Below are 7,888 nucleotides of genomic sequence, written 5' to 3'. Positions count from 1 at the left end.
TGAGGAACGAGGCTTTGCTTCCGTCGTTGGACGGGGCCTTAGAGTGCAAGGCTGATGGCGAATGTGAATAAGTAAACTGTGTCCTTGCTGTACATTAATTATAACAGGGTCTGAGACAGTTTATATGTCATGATATGCAATATTAATGCTTTGAAAGTGTGTGCTGCCCTCTGTTGGCTGATCCTGTTAAGTAGAATATAACTGCCAGTCACGGTCTGGACTATGGATTGTTGTTGTAATTCTCTATTTTTCTATTATCTGTCTCTATTGTCTTCTACACTTCATTGGATTAAACTTTCCTAAATTGTAAAAAAAATCATTTAAAAATAATCTAATAAGTGTAATTAAAGATGGCAATTGGCATTATTGTTCAAAGCATAATAAAGATTTTATTTGGCAAGCACATCACCTTGTTTGCTGGTCATTTTGGTCATGTTCTTAGTACATCTTGTAATCTGTAATTTGCATAAAGTTACTGTTGGTTACTATAAAGCACACAGGAGATTTTCTTTAAAGGATGGTGAATATATTATTTTTGTTGTATTATTAATAGAAAAAATATGTTCTCGGATGTATATATTTTTTGATGTAGGAAAAGGATAGAATTTTAAGACTTACAAAAAAATGTCAATGTAGATGAAGAAGAGATTTTCAAGCTACCTAATTCAGGCAGTACTTTAGAGAATGTTAGAAGCTGAGGTGTTAACATCTTTTGACCTGAGTGAAGTTACAGTAAGACTGCTGCTTCCAGACAGAGCAGGAGACGGATGTTGCATACAGACCAGCACGGATTCCATTTAGTTCAATCAGGACATGTAGAGAATGTTTTTATTGTATTGTAATTTTAATATAATTCCCTAATAAAAAAAAAACATGAAATTACAACATAATTACATGATTAAAAAGAGAAATTTATTTTTTGGTCGCACTGCATCAGCTGAATGCTGCTGCTCCTTCTAGCATACCCATTGGCCACCTGGGGGCAGTGTAGGACAGATTGTTGGATATACAGTGTATTAAGACGTTATTAACTGCCACTTGAATTTTAGGTGGTCCTTGCCTGGATGCAGCAATAGCAGGTGTGGTGTGTCACCTCAACTCCTCTCTCAGATCATCAGTATGGCAGCAATCCTAGCTCTATGCAGCTGATAAAGAATATATGGGTGTACAGTACTGTTGTATTGCCTGTCGACATGCTACTGAACCGTTTGTGTTCAGTCTGTTGCTTGAAGGGTTAAAGTATCACAACATAGAAACACATTTGTGTGCACATACGGTTGTTGTACAAAAAAGAAATATATCTTTTATTATTATTATTATTATTATTTTGACAGTAAACTTCAACTGGACAGCATTAAAGAGCTTGAAGTGTATGTAAATTGTGCTATCATTCTTACTCCTTGTGGTGTATTGACACATATGTAAAAATAATAATAATAAAAATACAGTAGCGTATGTTATGACACCTGAGAGCTGTTTTAAATTGATAAAAAATGATACATTTCTCCTTTAAGAACACAATAGGCCTATTTAGTGAATTGACCCTTTAAAGGCCTAGAAATTGGATCTTCCGATTTTATACTTGCTCATAATAACTTTTACGTACTTCTTTACAGCAACACTGGAAGATCTTCCATTCTTCCACACATCGTTGATTATGCCACTTCCTGATTTATACATAATTCATTTTTGCACTTTGTTAATTAGGGTGGCTGAGTGAAAGGATGGCATTTACTTGTCTTTCAACTGCACCAGTCACCATCTTTTGTAGTTGGCGATATCATTCTAAAGCTCTTTCCTTGTAAACAAGGTTACCAACAGCAGACACGAGTATCACAATAAAATAATCACAATAATATTATGTCTGTCACAAAAAGAACACATCACATTTTAGTATAGTTATTCTCAGATAGGCTATAAAGTTTATAGACATAAATGAAGACGCCCATATAAATATAGTACTGTGGCCTACTGTACACAGTATTTTGCCTGCTACTAGATGTCACTAATTACCTCTTGGTTATCTTTCATGCATGTTCATGCTCTTTTATTGACTGTGTCGCTGCTTCGATCTCTATCTTAGGTTTAGACAGTTTTAAACTCATATTTATTTATACCTATAAACATTGTACTTACGATTATATTTCTTGCTTATACCATGTTATGAGGTATATTGCTACTTATGCTACTGCATATATTTAAATGCTTGGTCTTTTGACCACTTGATGGCGCCATAGAGTAAATGAATCTTAATGAATTGTCAGTACTTTTCCTGCACAGTCGGCTGAAAGTATTGCTGCTTCATGGGGTTTCATCTCATCATCACAAAGTAAAGAAAAGCAATGTCCAATACAACATACAGATTACAAACTAAAACCGGGAATAAACGTGCTAGGAAACAAGAAGTGACCAGGACAACAAATTGACAAGCACTGAAACAAAGCAGTGAACTACATAAAAATACATGATGAGAAAACGCTTTGTTTATTACTTGTAATTTCAGGTGATTTTTTTTTCTTGTGTCTCATACACATGATTAAAGGAGTCCTTTCATTCACAAATTACGATAACCTACATTAGTATTTTGAATGTTCTTTTTTTTTGATTCATTCATGGGAAAACAACTTTTGAATAGTTGTCCACTGTAGTGACCAATGTCCCTGGAAGGGTTAATTTAAAAAACTACTTGGACATTAACCATCATGATATATAAAGCACTTTATTCATGAAAATAGAAAGAGGAAGTTGACAGTGTATGTGGATATGAAATTAATAACCTTATAAGCATTAAGATTTTCTGAGTTTGCAGAGATACAGTACTGACTCATACGTGACATTTGTGACAGGAAGTGTGGCATGTGGCTGGAGGTGATTTTTAGACAAGAGGAAGTGGTTTTGGTCAAAATATGATGTCTACAGGAGGTCTGTGTGATCATAAGGATTGCAATAGTTCATGTGAATACCCCAGTTCACACTTTGCACGTATCGGAAGGACGTCATTTGTGAAAAAATGCATCCTGTTTGGCAAAGTGTTACAGCTGTGTATACAGTATAGTTTGAATTCGTTTTCCAAAGTGATGGAATACCAGTATCTCAAACACAATCTACCAGGATTAAACCTGGTTTAGATTTTTGAAATACAGTACTGGGACTAGATGAGTACAAAGAGCCCTGACTTTTTTTTTTCTTTTTCTGGAGCCCTGACTTTTTAACTGCGAGTGTGCCTCTCAGCTTGTATCTTCTCTTCAGCGTGGAGTGTTTGCCCACTATCTTTAGGGGGTGGGGAGGGGTGGAGGACGATGTCACGCTAGGCTTCGAGAACAGGAGGTATTTTATAAGTTTGGTGATTTTGTCACTGAGGAACCCTGTTTGCTGGGTGATATGATGATGACAGTGATGTTTCCAATAAGGACCACTTCATGTTTAAGGCACTCCTAAATTTCTGCTCGAACTTCTATCTTACTCAATTAATAAATTATTGAAGATTTCAGCGGGGTGTATATATATATATATATGTATATATATTTAAAAAAATTTAAATAAAAAAAAATATAAAATAAAAATGAGAAAAAAAACATTTTTTTTAATTTTAATTTTTTTTTAAAAAAGGAGAGCAATGATGATGTCAAATCGAATGAACAATACTGAGCTCCCCTTGAACAAAAAAATTATAATAAATAAATAAATAAATAAATAAATAAATAAAAATAAAGAAGATTTCAGCGGGGTGGACAGCCAAAGTTGCTAAATGTGGACTGGCCCCCTCTTTTCAGATGTGTGTCTGTTAATAAAGCTTGGGGTATTTTTAAATTAATGAATTTAACTGTGTTAAATGAAAGGGGTTAAATTATATAGCTTGGGCAAATGATGAAATTTTATGAACCATCAAGCAAAGGAATGACACACTTTCTGAGTTTAGGAAAAGTAGGGATGAGCAGGTTTTTAAAACTTTTCTAAACTCTGAGAAATTAGGTCAACGGGTTTATTAAGAAGACAAAGGCGGACTCTTTTTTTTTTTTTTTTCAAAAAATAAATAAATCATAGAGAGCAAGTCTAACCCTAGATTGGAAGTGCCTGAAACCGACAGGGTACAGCAGCAGGCTTAAAACTAAAGTAAAAAAACAAATTGGAATCAGATATAGGAGGTTTACTTGTACCTGGAACTACAACTGTAGACAATCGTCATTTTATTGTTACCGTAGCAAATCACTTGGTTCATTAACTTATAAAACTAACTGAGTCTTATGACGAAAAATAGGTGCAGAAATTTTACAGTGGGAAGGGGGTCGAGGCTGATGCTTTTCTACTCTATCTGAGGACACTGTTCTTAAGAAACTCATTGCCAATGCAGCCTGCAAAGACAACAGGGGAGGGCTGGATAATAATGTATTCCAATTAAGTTCTTGCAGGATGCAGTAAAAGCTATTACATTCTGCTTAACCTTTATTATAAACACTTAAACAAAGTGTCCATTGCATAAAAAGGTTAGCAAACTGGACCCAAGAAATTATTGTCCAGTTGCAATTTTGAATTCAGTTTCCAAAGTAATGGAGAAAATAATTTTTGATCAAATCAATGAATGTCAAATAATCTTTTGTACACATTTCAATCAGGATACTGAATATCACACTCTATGGATACTTGTGTTTTGATAATGGAAAATACTGTGGGATGATGGTACTGTTGGACATTCAAAAGACATTTGACACAGTACATTTTGACTACTGCTATTCACACTGAAGCCCTTGAAATTCATCTGCCCTTCTAGTGGGTTAGGTCCTACCTTGAAGGTCGTCGACAGGTTGTAGACGTGAATGGTGCCATCTCTTCACCACTTCAGTCAACTTGTGGTGTTCCCCAAGGGTGAATTTTAGGACCTTTACTTTTTTTTACTTACATAAAGGACATGAAAACAGCCTGTGACAGTGATATGTTCCTTTTGCTGCATTTCTAGCCTCACATCACTATAAAAATCTCTATAGTCTGGGTAGGCATGTGCCGGTAACCGGTTTGACGGTAAACCATGATATTAAAAGACACGATTTTTTCAAACCTCCCAAACTTGCCCAAATACCTAAAATGAGCACCAGTGGTGTGCAGCGGCAGCCTCGTCTCATTGTTTACATCACGTGAGTGCGCCTTCGCTGCGGCAGCCAATCACGTTACTGTCAAGATGGCAGCGTCCTGCTTCGATTAATTCATTACTAACTTATCTAACTATGAGTTAGTAGTGTTGCATTGTTGAACAAATACTAAGCTATTGAGGCTGATAGGTGTCTAACTAGCATGGCTAACATGTTCACATCACAGAGTGCCACTCTTTCTGCAAAATAGTTAATTTTGCTGTTGTGCTAAGATTAAATGTAGCCGATATGTCTAAAATTTCATTTAAGGGTTCCACCATTTTGTAAATCAGTTCAAAATTATAACATTATTTAAAAAAAAACAGCATGGAGGCTGCGCAGAAAATAAACACTCATGCATCAACATTAAATGATAGAATCAATATTGTATTTTTTGGTGTTTATTGTGCTGTAGATTAATACTTTATACAAATTGCACGTTTCAGTTTAATTTTGATGTTGTGCCCAATCAGAAATATTTCATTATTCGTTTATTGTTGAGCTGCAGGTTTTGCCCGCTTTACAGCGTTTGTCTTGATACGTAATTTTCACTTAGCATGGCAAACGCTTATTGTAGCAAACGCTGTATTCTATATTTTGTTTAAAAATAAAACTGTTCAATGTGGAAAATTTGTTATTTTATTTACCAAAATATATATACATATATATAAAAAATTGAGCTGTAAATTTAATACCGTGATACCGTGACACCGCGATAATTTTGCTCAAGGTTATCATACCGTCAAAATCTGATATCGGCCCATGCCTAGTCTGGAGTAAGATCAACTCATGGCTGATAGACAAAAGTCTATAGTATCATTCCATATTGGAAAATCTGAATCAATCCTTTTTGGGTCAAATATCAGATTAGCGAAATCCATAGGTTTTAGAGTAATGTTGGGGGATTGTGAGATTGCAGCAAAGGATGAAGGTTTGCCTTCATTCGTGAAGAACAAGAGTTCTCTTATCACCTTCCAAATTGCCGTAGAGGGATGGTTAAGGTGGAATGGAGTCATGGAAAAGGTTGACAGCCTACAACTTTTTATTTCAGACTTAAATCTGAAGATTTTTCGTTGTTATATTTTATCTTATGAAACTGTACATTGTAATGATTTATGATGTCAACTTTACAGTTGCTATTTTATGTTGAATATGATCCCTCATGCCAATTTTCCTGTGTGAAGGCCCGCCCACACAAACCCTCTATGCACACATCATGCACACACATTCACAGACTCTCACATGGGCACGCACACTCACTCATCCAAGGGACCACAATGGAAATAAACCAATGGCTTTATTGTATGTACGGTGTATGGTTTTATACGTACTTTGTTGTCAATAAATATTTCAACCATTCAATCAATCAATCTGTACTCATACATGAAAGAAGACTAATTATATTTAATGTTTTGTGTTTAATCAACTTATAATATTAGCAAACATGTGTTTATAGTTTGGCAAACAATGATCAACATTTTGGCAGATTTTCTAACATGTTACGTACCAAAGCAATAACTGAACCCTAATCTGTTTCTGTATTCTCTACACTATCAATTTGAAATAATATCTTGTTTTTTTTGTTTTGTTTTTTAAATGAAGGAATGGAAATTAAAACGTTTTAAAAAAAATCATTGGTTCATTGATTAATCACCAAAATAACCAACAGATTAATTGATTATTAAAATAATTGCTGGATGCAGCCATATACAAAATACAAGTGTTTGTAGAACTGTTTGTGTTGCTTTTATAAAATAATCTTTATTTAAAGCTGTTAACAAAAGGCTATGAATAGAAATTGTTTAACTCGCAGACCCTTCTGCTGCATTCCAAATAATACCGTGAAGCCATGCAGATTTCTCACAACTATTTTATGTAAATTTGTGTCTCTTGCAAGCCCTTTAACAACACATCCTCTTTATGATTCACGGTGAAGTAACAGGAAGAGCAACGTTTCTGTAGTGACTTGACTATTGGAGTAACACTGTTGTGTCACATAGACATGCACATACACACTTATCAAAGTCTTACTCCCCTGTAAAATTCCACAGGCTGCCACTCAGTCTGCCTAAATGATGAATAAATTCTTCATTACATCAAACACTATTTTTCATACAGCACCGCGCTCACATCGTCGCCATGACAAACTTCACAGTTATCAGATCGGCCCAGCCAAAGCACTAAAATCTGACTCTCATCCATTGCCAAACACCCACCGAAATTTTTTGGGGTCTGAATTCTTTCCTTATGGAATATCTGAATGGCAGCAAGCAATGAAGGCAAACGTTTGTTGCTGGTTGCTTTTCTCATATTAACTCAATAGGAGTGTGTCTAACAAAGTCACATGCCGAATTAAGAACAGATTAAAGCTTGAAACCAAAAAAATGACATATAACTCTAATGTGTGTGCAATCTAATAAACGATGGAAAATGATGCTTATACAATCTTACACTAAAGCACTTCCTGTACTCTGTTCTACAATGTGTCGCTTGAATCCTTATGCCCAATAAGACGACAGTTTTACAAGTAAATTTGAATATCTATGACACCAATAGATAATAATAATCAAATAATCCAACAATGTCTTTAAAATACTGTTTTGGTGTGAGGTTTTAAGTATTTAAAGTGTCCTTTCCTAAGTACTAAGGTTGGACTGGCACAAAAAAAAAGAAAAGAAAAAGATTTAGGCCCGTCAGCTCGGTCTCGTTCCTAACCACCACTGGCAACCATGTAGCTCTGCCACTGAAGTTGATTGGTTCAATTT

The sequence above is a fragment of the Vanacampus margaritifer genome, chromosome 14, assembly GCF_051991255.1.
Source record: "Vanacampus margaritifer isolate UIUO_Vmar chromosome 14, RoL_Vmar_1.0, whole genome shotgun sequence".
Classification (NCBI taxonomy): Eukaryota; Metazoa; Chordata; class Actinopteri; order Syngnathiformes; family Syngnathidae; genus Vanacampus; species Vanacampus margaritifer.
This window is presented reverse-complemented; position numbering follows the sequence as displayed.